Source organism: Scyliorhinus torazame, chromosome 1 (assembly GCF_047496885.1).
Source record: "Scyliorhinus torazame isolate Kashiwa2021f chromosome 1, sScyTor2.1, whole genome shotgun sequence".
Taxonomy (NCBI): domain Eukaryota; kingdom Metazoa; phylum Chordata; class Chondrichthyes; order Carcharhiniformes; family Scyliorhinidae; genus Scyliorhinus; species Scyliorhinus torazame.
The window spans coordinates 255,258,469-255,271,541 of NC_092707.1; the positions used below are offsets into that span (position 1 = coordinate 255,258,469).

The 13,073-nt window shown below is 52.5% G+C and overlaps 1 protein-coding gene across 4 annotated transcripts in view; it reads left to right on the top strand.

Annotated features, from left to right (window-relative positions):
• Window positions 1-13,073, top strand: part of adgb (androglobin) — a 612,248-nt gene that overhangs the window by 394,344 nt on the left and 204,831 nt on the right. The window lies entirely within an intron of this gene.

The following is a 13,073-nucleotide window of genomic DNA, read 5'->3' on the forward strand; positions in this document are numbered from 1 at the left end:
ATCTTGGGGCTGGTCTCCTCGGTGCCATTATTGCGAGTTGGCTGGGGTTGGCTGATCAAATGTAGCTTAAGTGCTGCTCGACCTTGTTAGCGGGTGTCTGGCGGGCGCAGTGCCGGCGAATCGGCTGGCGAGCCTTCATTTGCGGCTAGAAGCCCGTGGGACCTCGTTAAGTGGACAGATTTACATTGAATAGTATTGCCAGCCTCGCAGGCCGAGTGCCGGGAGGCCCGGGGCAATTCGCGCTCGCTACATCACTTGGAAATCTTTCCAGAGAATAGCGGCCATATTTTGTAACCTGTGTTATCCTGTACATTTGTGAAGACAAGTGGGCGTGAAGGAGTATTGTAGTCAAATTTTTCATGTGTAATAATTTTTTTTGGGTGTTAAAACTAATTGGGTTGTGATACCAGAGTATGGAGATTGGCACCTGGAAGTGTTTTGCCACTCAACAGTTATGCCTTCCTGAAGTCCTGAATCCTCGTGCCACTGTTTCCAGATTGGAATGATCTTCCATCCACATCTGCCAGTTTGGAGTGGTTGTCCTCTTCCTTGTATCCTTGAGAGAACTTACCTCACTGCAGTCTTCAATTCCCATAGCTTGGCTGGTAAGAATCATGCACAAGAGAAAGTCTAATTCTTGACGAGTTAAATGTTTATTATTAAATAAATGTGAGGGTTAGATAACTATGAGAAATATATCAAAAAAACTATTAACTATAATAAATTATCCAAGAGCGACTACAAATATGACTTCCACTATCGCAACTATCTCCTTACTCCTCGAGGTAACAAAGTCATGTGGTTGGTCTCTACTGCCGTCTGCTGGTTGGAGATCCTATATGTTGCTATTTACATGATGCTTATGCATATCATCACATCCCCTTTCCTATGGAAATGTATATTTACATACATTATTTCAGTTTACTATACAATGCACATGATATGCATAATGCTTTTGATTATTTACATGTTTACAGTCCATCACAAATTCAATCTGTCCTGCTTTCTTCTATGTCTTGTCGACCTTCTAAGCATTAGCTGAACCTGTGAGTTTGCTTGATTTTCATCGGTCGTTGAGAATGATTCTTGCTGTTTTTCTTGGTTCTGTACATTTTCAGCTTGCTCTGTATCTGTATGCTGAGGTATCATTTGTTCAGCTGTCCATAGATTGTCTTCAATATCATCCTGCGCATCTATAACAAAGGGTTGCTGAACCTTCAGCAAAGCTCTCCTGTTTCTCCTTAGAACTGTCCTGTCATCGGTGATGATGATATATGACTGAGGACCTGACTGTTGTATTACCTTAGCACACTTCAACCATCCGTTTCCATCAGGATCTTCCACCCTGACTGTGTCATTTTAGTAATGGTTGTAACTTTCTTGTGGATTTATCATAATACGTCTTCTGTCACCTTTTTTGAAATGTGAGTTTCCTCTCAAGTTCTTGATTCTTTGGTTCCTTTGGAATTTATTGCAAGGTTGTTCCGAGCTGCCGATTCATCAACACGTGACGGTGATAGTCCATTAATCAATGGTGCTGCTCTATAGTTAAGTAACACAAGATATGGATCTTCCCCACTGCCCATAGCTTTTCTGAGTAGCGTTTCACATTGTGAACATCTTTTTCAGCCTTCCCATTGATGTGGATACAGGGGACTAGAAGTAATATGTTGGAAATTATAGTTTTGTGTGAACTGTTGGCAGCACGGTAGCACAGTGTAGCACTGTTGCTTCACAGCTCCAGGGTCCTTGGTTCGATTCTCCCCGTGTCTGCGTGGGTTTCCTCCTGGTGCTCCGGTTTCCTCCCACAAGTCCCGAAAAACGTGCTGTTAGGTGAATTGGACATTCTGAATTCTCCCTCTGTGTACCTGAACAGGCGCCGGAATGTGGCGACTCGGGGCTTTTCACAGTAACTTCATTGCAGTGTTTATGTAAGCTTACTTGTGACAATAAAGATTATAAAGATAAAGAACTCTGTCCACTCATGACTGTTAAAACATGGGCCATTGTCACTCATGACAATTTGAGGTACCCCATGGCGAGCAAAAATGTCTCTGCCATGCATGATTCACACCTAGCAGATGAGATTGTTAGTTGTACCACTTCTGGAAAGTTGAAGAAATAGTTAATCACTAACACTGCGTGGGTTAGATAACTAGGAGAAATATAGCAAAAAACAACTAACTATAATAAATTATCCAAGAGATACTACAAATATGACTATTCACTATCACGACTATCTCCAGACTCCTCGAGGTAACAAAGTAATGTTGTTGTTCTCTACTGCCATCTGCTGGTTGGAGGTTGTATACATTGCTATTTACATGATTGCTTATGGATATCATGATGTGGAGATGCCGGCGTTGGACTGGGGTGAGCAAAGTACGAAGTCTTACAACACCAGGTTAAAGTCCAACAGGTTTGTTTCGATGTCACTAGCTTTCGGAGCACTGCTCCTTCCTCAGGTGAATGAAGAGGTCTGTTCCAGAAACACATATATAGACAAATTCAAAGATGCCAAACAATGCTTGGAATACGAGCATTAGCAGGTGATTAAATCTTTACAGATCCAGAGATGGGGTAACCCCAGGTTAAAGAGGTGTGAATTGTACCAAGCCAGGACAGTTGGTAGGATTTCGCAGGCCAGATGGTGGGGGATGAATGTAATGCGACATGAATCCCAGGTTCCGGTTGAGGCAGCACTCATGTGTGCGGAACTTGGCTATAAGTTTCTGCTCGGCGATTCTGCGTTGTCGCGGGTCCTGAAGGCCGCCTTGGAGAACGCTTACCCGGAGATCAGAGGCTGAATGCCCTTGACTGCTGAAGTGTTCCCCGACTGGAAGGGAACATTCCTGCCTGGTGATTGTTGCGCGATGTCCGTTCATTCGTTGTCGCAGCGTCTGCATGGTCTCGCCAATGTACCACGCTTCGGGACATCCTTTCCTGCAGCGTATGAGGTAGACAACGTTGGCCGAAAGGGCTACAGATCACAAACCCACTCAAGACGACCTACAACACAGACTTCGCTGAGAGACTCTGCCGTCGCACCTCTCTCACACTCCTCAACCACCTCGTACACCAGCTCTACAGCAGACGACGCAACCTGGAAACCAAGATAAAGGCCATATTCTCAACTTGCGCTCAGGATGCAGCAGACCAGCTGCGGAACACCGCCAAACAGATGAGACAACAATACTATGCCACCTATATGCATACCAAGAACAGAAAGCTTGAGAAACTTGGCATCACCACCGGCAGCAACCAAGCCACCCCCGGTGTCACAGTAGAAAACAATACAGGGAAATCTATTGTCAACTTGTCAGACTACACCCTTCAACCAGATGAAATCGAAGTCCTCAGCAGAGGGCTCAATTTCTGCACCACCACCAAAATGGACCCCATCAGTCTCGCGGCAGACACGGAGAAATTCATCAGGCGAATGAGGCTCCGGGAATTCTTCCACAGACCCCAAGAGACCAACAGCGAACCCAAGCAGACTACCAATGAACCGGAACAGCAGACCGAGAGATCTGCGGTGCGGCAACCGAAGAGGAAAGAGTCGAATTGGACCCCTCCGGAAGGCCGCTGCCTTAGACTCGACATGTATGCTCAAGCCGTCAGGAGTCGCGTCAATGCCAGATTCATCAGTCGCATTCACAAGACAGCCCCGAACGTCACCCAAGCACAACGCAATGCCATCCGCGCTCTCAAGACCAACCACAGCATCGTCATCAAACCAGCAGACAAAGGGGGGGCCACTGTCAAACTGAACAGAACGGACTACTGCAAAGAAGTATACCGACAACTGAACAACCAAGAACACTACAGACAGTTACCCGCAGATCCAACCAAGGAACACATCCGCCAACTTAACAGACTGATCAAGACCTTGGATCCAGATCTTCAGAGCACCCTACGTGCTCTCATCCCACGTACTCCCCGCATTGGAGATCTCTACTGCCTCCCGAAAATACATAAGGCCAACACACCAGGCCGCCCTATCGTTTCAGGCAATGGGACCCTGTGTGAGAACCTCTCTGGCTACATCGAGGGCATCTTGAAACCCATCGTACAAGGTACACCCAGCTTCTGTCGCGACACGACGGACTTCCTACAGAAACTCAGCACCCATGGACCACTTGAACCAGGAACATTCCTCGTCACAATGGACGTCTCGGCACTCTACACCAGCATCCCCCATGACGACGGCATTGCTGCAACAGCCTCAGTACTCAACACCGACAACTGCCAATCTCCAGACGCAATTCTGCAACTCATCCGCTTCATTCTGGATCACAACGTCTTCACCTTCGACAACAAGTTCTTCATCCAGACGCACGGAACAGCCATGGGGACCAAATTCGCACCCCAATATGCCAACATCTTCATGCACAAGTTTGAACAGGACCTACTCACTGCACAGGACCTTCAACCGATTTTATACACCAGATACATCGATGACATTTTTTTCCTTTGGACCCACGGCGAAGAATCACTGAAATGACTACACGATGACATTAATAAGTTCCATCCAACCATCAGACTCACCATGGACTACTCTCCAAAATCAGTTGCATTCTTGGACACACTCGTCTCCATCAAGGACGGTCACCTCAGCACTTCGCTTTACCGCAAACCTATGGATAACCTCATGATGCTCCACTTCTCCAGCTTCCACCCTAAACACATTAAAGAAGCCATCCCCTATGGACAAGCGCTCCGTATACACAGGATCTGCTCAGACGAGGAGGAGCGTAACAGACATCTACAGACGTTGAAAGATGCCCTCGTACGAACGGGATATGGCACTCGACTCATCGATCGACAGTTCCAACGCGCCACAGCGAAAAACCGGACCGACCTCCTCAGAAGACAAACATGGGACACAACCGACAGAATACCCTTCGTCGTCCAGTAATTCCCCAGAGCGGAGAAACTACGTCATCTTCTTCACAGCCTTCAACACGTCATTGATGACGATGAACATCTTGCCAAGGTCATCCCCACACCCCCACTACTTGCCTTCAAACAACCGCGCAACCTCAAACGAACCATTGTTTGCAGCAAACTACCCAGTCTTCAGAACAGTGACCACGACACCACACAACCCTGTCATGGCAATCTCTGCAAGACGTGCCAGATCATCGACATGGATACCACTATTACACGTGAGAACACCACCCACCAGGTACGCGGTACATACTCGTGCGACTCGGCCAACGTTGTCTACCTCATACGCTGCAGGAAAGGATGTCCCGAAGCGTGGTACATTGGCGAGACCATGCAGACGCTGCGACAACGAATGAACGGACATCGCGCAACAATCACCAGGCAGGAATGTTCCCTTCCAGTCGGGGAACACTTCAGCAGTCAAGGGCATTCAGCCTCTGATCTCCGGGTAAGCGTTCTCCAAGGCGGCCTTCAGGACCCGCGACAACGCAGAATCGCCGAGCAGAAACTTATAGCCAAGTTCCGCACACATGAGTGCGGCCTCAACCGGGATCTGGGATTCATGTCGCATTACATTCATCCCCCACCATCTGGCCTGCGAAATCCTACCAACTGTCCTGGCTTGGTACAATTCACGCCTCTTTAATCTGGGGTTACCCCATCTCTGGATCTGTAAAGATTTAATCACCTGCTAATGCTCGCATTCCAAGCATTGTTTGGCATCTTTGAATTTGTCTATATATGTGTTTCTGGAACAGACCTCTTCATTCACCTGAGGAAGGAGCAGCGCTCCGAAAGCTAGTGACATCGAAACAAACCTGTTGGACTTTAACCTGGTGTTGTAAGACTTTGTACTATGGATATCATCACAAGGACCTCAAGTAAGAGTGAGAGCACCGAAGGGTAGTCTTCCTAGGGGTCCTTTCATTCCTATAGTTGCCACAGCCTCAAAATTCAAAGTGCTGGTGAGGCTTTGTTACTCTTTAACTAGAAATCCTTTGTTTGACTGGCCATGGAAACTGGAGACAGGCGCTAATGCCACTGTTGAGGGTAGAGCTTTAGCAAAGCACGCCTATTAGGAAATTGGACTCCTGATTTAAAGATGTTCCTGCATTTCCAGAAAGGACTAAATCCATAAGATTCCAGCCAATGTGATTTCACAGCACATTCACTATAGCTCACCATGTGGTTATGGAACCAGGAGATGGGAGTCTTTTTTGCCTGTGCCAATACTGAAGAAACCACCAGGGGAAGGTTCGAAGGAACCTTAAAGCCAGCCGGAGAAATTTTGAAATAAAAATCCAAAGTAGCCCAGAAATGGATTAGCTGAGGTCATTTTTGCATGCTTAGTCATTTACATGGACTGCTGCCTAACCTGCCAGGCCTCAGCGACCATGGGCATGAGTACATTTTGTCTGCATGTCCCCACCAATCTGTCCTCTTTCACATATTATACTCTATATTATATACTTTATATATTTACGTTGCCTTTTTTGGAAGAAGACATCTTGCCTCTTCCTTTCCTCCATCACATTCAACCCAGCCCAAGCCCAAATGTACCAACATCATTTGGCAAAGAGCTATCTCACCTTTTTCAGTCTGTTTATGCACCATCTGTGTCTGTTGTCAGACTCAACAGAGACTAAAATTCTCCGTTGTTCAAAGACCTAATGCCAAAATCTCAGGCTTCCAGGAGGGAGGCATGCTCTTGTGGAGGTTAAAGAATCAGTTTTGTAGCTTCAGCCATGCCTCAACGGAAAACAATCTATGTCCAATTTTGGGTGTGTGTAACGCTGCAGCCACCAAGAAACAACCTGCTATTCAAAGGCACTTTGTCGGTTTCTTTTTGCCTCAGGTTGTTTCTCTCCGCCGAGACCGCACTTGAGCCATTTCCTGCTAGCGAACCCAGCAGGAAAGGTTCCTTGCAGATTGGGATGACATTTTGGAAGTCAGCCCCGATTTTCCCCCACCCCCATTTTTGACCCCCTCCCCCCTACCTCGTGGAGGACCTTGGGAATACCCCCTCCCCTCCCCTCCCCTCCCCTCCACCTTGTAAGGAGCCCGGGTCCAATCTCTGGCAGTGCTCATGGGGTTGATTATAAATCCTGGTGTGAGTGAATGGCAATCCCACATACTAGGCTTCATTGGAGGCTTAACAGAGTTCAGCTGCTGGGTCTGATTTGAATGCCCCCGTTAAATTGTCCACCTGTTTCCAGAGAATAGCAGCAGCTGACTGGCAACAGGAGACAGATCCCTGTGGAAAACCACAACTGATATTTTCCCAGGAATCTTCCATACTATCTTCTGTTGCCAGTTATCAATGCACCCAATTCATTAATTATTCTATGATGAGCCTTATAATAATTGTCTTTATTGTCACAAGTAGGCTTACATTAACACTGCAATGAAGTTACTGTTAAAAGCCCCGAGTCGCCACATTCTGGCGCCTGTTCGGGTACACAGAGGGAGAATTCAGAATGTCCAGTTCACCTAACAGCACGTCTTTCGGGACTTGTGGGAGGAAACCAGAGGATCCGGAGGAAACCCATGCACACACGGGGAGAACGTGCAGACTCCGCACAGACAGTGACCAAAGCTGGGAATCGAACCTAGGACCCTGGTGCTGTGAAGCAACAGTGCTAACCACTGTGCTACCGTGCTGCCCTTAGCCTATTCTACAAACATCAGAAATTTAGTCAAACAGTTTCTGAACATCGAAGTAAACTACATCTTCAGCACCTTGGATGTTAGACTGAGCAGCTGCATTAATCAGGCTTGTACTTTAATTACTTATACTGAGCCAAAGGTAAGCCTGAGGAATAGCAGCCTTGCATCCAAGTTTGAAGGCCTGTGGTCCAATTAGACTCAAACATATTACTTAGGTTGACATTTCAATGCTGCATGGCTGGAGGTGCCATCTTTCAGATGAGACATTAAACTTTCATGACAAGGATAGTTTGCTATCCTTACTTGTATTTGCACATTTGGAATTCCCTCCTCGCCAATGTGACATCTGGGGCTTCATTCTCCACCGGCGGGAGTCTCCGTTTTGCCGGCGCCCGGGGGTTTCCCGACGGCGTGGGGCTGCCCCACAATGGGAAACCCCATTGACCGGCCGGTGTTACGGAGACTCCCGCCGGCCGGTCGGGGCAGAAATGTGGCGGGGCGGGTAGGAGAATTTCGCCCCTGGAGCGGGATTCTCTGTTGGCTGACATCGGGGGCGAAATTCTCCGGAAACGGCGCGATGTCCGCCTACTGGTGCCCAAAACGGCGCAAATCAGACGGGCATCGCGCCGCCCCAAAGGTGCGGAATGCTCCGCCTCTTTGGGGGCCAAGCCCCAACATTGAGGGGCTAGGCCGGCGCCGGACGAATTTCCGCCCCGCCAGCTGGCAGAAAAGGCCTTTGGTGCCCCGCCAGCTGGCGCGGAAATGACATCTCCGGGCGGCGCATGCGTGGGAGCGTCAGCGGGCGCTGACAGCATTCCTGCGCATGCGCAGTGGAGGGAGTCTCTTCCGCCTCCGCCATGGTGGAGACTGTGGTGGAGGCGGAAGGGAAAGAGTGCCCCCACGGCACAGGCCCGCCCTGTGGGTGGGCCCCGATCGCGGGCCAGGCCACCGTGGGGGCACCCCCCGGGGCCAGATCGCCCCCTGCCCCCCCTAGGACCCCGGAGCCCGCCTGCGCCGCTTTGTCCCGCCGGTAAGGTAGGTGATTTAATTTACGCCAGCGGGACAGGCATTTTAGCGGCGGGACTTCGGCCCATCCGGGCCGGAGAATCTAGCGGGGTGGCCCGCCAACCGGCGCGGCGCGATTCCCGCCCCCGCTGAATCTCCGGTGCCGGAGACTTCGGCAACCGGCGGGGGTGGGATTCACGCCAGCCCCCGCCGATTCTCCGACCCGGAGGGGGGTCGGAGAATTTCGCCCCAGAATCGGGAAACGCATTCGGCAGAGAATTACATGTCAGCCGAAAATAAAGGCCGGCGTTGGATGTCCGAAGGAATGCCATGCACCCGTGCCTTGACAGCAGTGTGAATGCGTTCCACACCACGTGTTCAGTAAACGCTGTTGGCAAATCATTAACGGGCCCGTAATGGTATTCTCCGGGGCTCCCGCGATGTTCTGCCTCCGTCAGGAGCAATTACCGACTACGAGGTTCAATTGTGGTTTTAAAAATTGGGAAACAGGAGCATTGGCCGAGGGAGGCAATGCTGAGGGAGGGAGCGGAATTAGGTTATGTTTCCTGGGGCATGATTTGGGCTGATGGTACTGCCGTTGGCATGGCACGCTGGGGGGGATTGGGGGGGATGGGGTGCCTGCCAGGGCCGGGGGGAAGTAGTGGGGGGTGACCACGGGATTGGCCGTGACGTCGGTGTAACACCGGGGACCGGGATGTCCAGGCATGGAACACCATTGCCACAGCCTGGAAGGTACCCACCTTGCTGCGCACCCCACAGACCTCTCATCGTGGCACGTGGTTGCGGAGAGTGACACCTGCGTATGGATGCACCTTCCCCACCCCATCACAGCCGGCGTCACTCGCCGACGGGGTATCACATGGCCCACCAAACAACAATGTGCACGCTACCCCCTACAGGAGGGTGCCAGATAGGGGCCGTAGAGCGTACCACTGGCATGCGTAGCACCAGATACCTGTACCCCTGCTGGCAGGGAAGGGTGCTGGGGCCAGAGTCCACCGCGTTGCCGGGCACTGACGGGGCAAGCAGTGCGGTGCGGAGGGTAGAGTACCGGGGTCAGCAGGGGATGGGTGTGAGGATGGGGGAGGAGGAGAACATGCGGGGGCAAGGGCTGCACTGCAGGCCGGGGTCACCATGTAGCCCGTTGGACCTGGTTGGGCGTGGAGGTAGATACCATGCTAATGTGTCTGCCTTTCACCCCCTGCAATCAATAGTTTTGGAATCCAACAAGGAATTGTTGCCATCTCCTAGCCGCTGCAGCCCTGGGGGATGAACTGAGGCTGCATGAGAAGGATCTGCTCTGGGAGGGTCGTGCAGCAGCGGAGCCTGCCCCAGAGAAAGAGGAGCCAGCTGATGAGGATGGAGAGCCGGGCACCCAACAGTCCGAGGAGGAGGTGGGAAGGAGGCGCCTCATTACGACTCGTATGTACAGGCAGCGCCTGTCATTCGAGAACTTACCAGGCCGGGTTTGTCGCCGAAGACTCTGGCTGAGCAGGGGGCCGTACAGCATATCTGCCAGATCATGGCGCACCTGGCACCGCTTGGGAATGGGGGAGGAGACCCACTCTCTGTGGTCATCAAGATGACGGTCGCCCTGAACATTTTCGCCACGGGGTCCTTCCAAGCGCCGAGTGGTCCTTTGTGGGATCTCGCAGGCCTCGGTGCACATGATCATCTGTGCCATCATGGAGGCCCTGTATGCTCGCTCGGCACAATATATCAGGTTCAATGTAGACCGAGCCCGCCAGGATGCTGGGCCGCGGGGTTCGCCGCCATCGCCAGAATACCCCAGGGGTGATCCACAGGACGCATGTCCCCCGTCGAGCACCAGTGCATGAGGGAGTGGTCTTCACAAACTGAAAGGAGTTCCACTCCATGAACGTGCAGAGGAGCGACACGCTAGAGGAGCGGGATGAACGCCAGGCCTCGTCCAACGAGGAAGATTCGGGTCAGGACCAGGCTGGGCAGCGTATGGGATCCGGGGAAGCACAAAAGGCTGCACATGTGCGCCAGGGCCAGCGCGCATGGTAGGCTCTCATCGCCTCCAGGTTCGCACACTAAGGGATCTGCAAATGGAAATACAACCCCCATCCCCACAACCTCCCCTACTCTAATCCGACCACCCCACCCAAGCACATAACCCTCCCGCCCCTCACCTGCAACCCCCTCCGTGATACCTACCTCTATGGGGTGTGGGCCCTGGGTTGGCGTAACAGCAGGTCTGGTCCATGGGATGGAGGGTGATGACGACCCGCTCTGCGATGAGCTCTGGTGCTCCATATCATTTAACAACATCTGACTCCTGCCCGTGGTAACACTTTCCACCATCCACCTGGGTGATCCCGACATGCGAGCTGGCCATTCCATCAGTATTTAATGTGAACAGGTGAACATGTTTCAACAGGTTTGTGTCCTAGCTCCTAAAGCTATCCTGTGTGCTGGACCCGTGCCAATTTAACTGGTGTCTAACTTACTGGCCTCATGCATCCGAACAAAACGTCTAGGTGGTTCCCCAGGCAGTGCATCATGAGTGGAGGCGGCCTGGGCGATTCATGCCCTGTGACTTGGGTCCCCTTTGGTGGCTGTTCTCTGCAGCGCCCAGTCCTGGATGGGCAGAGCATTCTCTCAGGTGTCCTAGGTGACGTGGTGCCACCCATCGGATGTGCCAGGGACAGGAGGTGGGGAGTCCAATGCATTGTGGTGTTCCGGCATGTCACCGGCATGGGCTCCATTGCCTTGTCCTCCCTCAGGGTGCCCGATGGCCCCTAGGCTAGTCCTTGGGACGGGGGTGCAGCCTGAGCGAGGTTCTGGACTCCCCAGCCACTTGCCGCTACCAGTCCTGGAGGCCATTTTTGTCTAGGCCAGGGTCTCAATGCTCACGGCCATGGAGCACAGGGACTCGGCCATCTCTCTCTGGGACTGTGCCATGTCCCTTTGTGACTGGCTCAGGTCAGCCAGCGGCCAGACAATGCCGTCGATGCCCGCAGATATGACCCATTGTGACTGGGCCACACTTTGGAGCGCCACTGCAATGTCCAGGTTGCCCTGGTATATAACTGCCTGTGACAGGGCAGCCCTGTCCTGTGCCTCAGCCACCGCCTGCACAGAGTGTCCCAAGCCTTGGACACCCTGACCCATGGCCGATACCTTCGCCCCCAAGGCCTCCATCGCGGATGCCACCCGTGGGATGTTGTCCTGGGTGGCATACATAGTCGGCACCGTCTCCTGCCCTTGAAGGCGGTTGGACTTCTCCAACTGCACCTTCAGGTGCTGGATGGTTGAGGACAACCCCTCACGTAGTTCCCGGCCCTGTGTCTGCATCTCCAGCATCGATGGGACCGCCATTTCCAGAAGCCTGCAACCTGTCTGGACAGCAGCTAATCTCTGGGGTTGGGCCGCGCTCTAACCCTCCGTCACATCGGGAGTTCTTACCTCCACCTGATGTACCACTGCTTGTGTGTGGTGTGCACCCGATAGTGCTCCAGGAGCCTCTTCACTAAAGTGCCCAACTGAGGTGAGTGTCTCTGGGATGGTCAAGAATCTGGAGAAAGCTGTGACGCAAGTCGGTGTCGCCCCGGGCTGGTGCTCTGGGATGTCGTGGGCTGGCAATTGAGGGCTTCACTGTCCAGTTTTGCCTCGTCACTGGAGGTGTCCTGGGGTTGTGCCAAGGGGCGGGGAGACACCAAAAGGGCCTGCCTCGTCGCCTGGTGATCTTGCAAGACGCAAGACATGACACATGGTTGGAACGTGGGTTGAGGTGATAGTATGGGGGAGGTGGGGTGAGGGTGGTTTGGGGGAGGTGGGGTGGCAGGTTGGCAAGGGAATGCTAGGGTTGTGGTGGTGTGGGGGAGGTGGGGGTGGTGCAGTGGCTGGGGTTGGGTTGGTATGGCGGAGGTGAGGTGCTGGGGTGGTGTGGGTTTTGTGCCATGCGTGCCATAAGGACACCGTAACTCAGCAGTGGCTCACTTGGTTCCTCAAAGCCAACCTCCGCCCCTGCGACTGCCCTCTCCTTGGCCCCACCGGACAGGTCCAGTGCCCACCGCTCCACGACAGTGAGGGGCCGCAGGTCTGGTGGGGTTCCTCCAATCTTGTCTCTCTCCATGAGGTTGTGTGCCGCCTTCTTCTGGTGGTGATGGGGGGATGGGGAGCAGAAAATGCACATTGTCAGACAGTCGGATGCAGGCAGCACAGGGCGTGGGCAGGTGATGGCCTTTTGGAAAAGGGCACAGGGCATGGCTGGGGGTATGGGTACTGGTATGTAGTGCAGGGTGGGGTGCGAGCAGATTGCCGGCATGAGTGATTCGGTCTCCCTCCGGGTGGTGGAGGAGGAGGGGTGGTTATGGGGTGTGGGGTAGGGGTTGGTGCCAAGAGGATGGTGCTGGTTACACACTCTGGCCGTGCTGAGGAGGTTGTGCAGCTTTTACCGACAC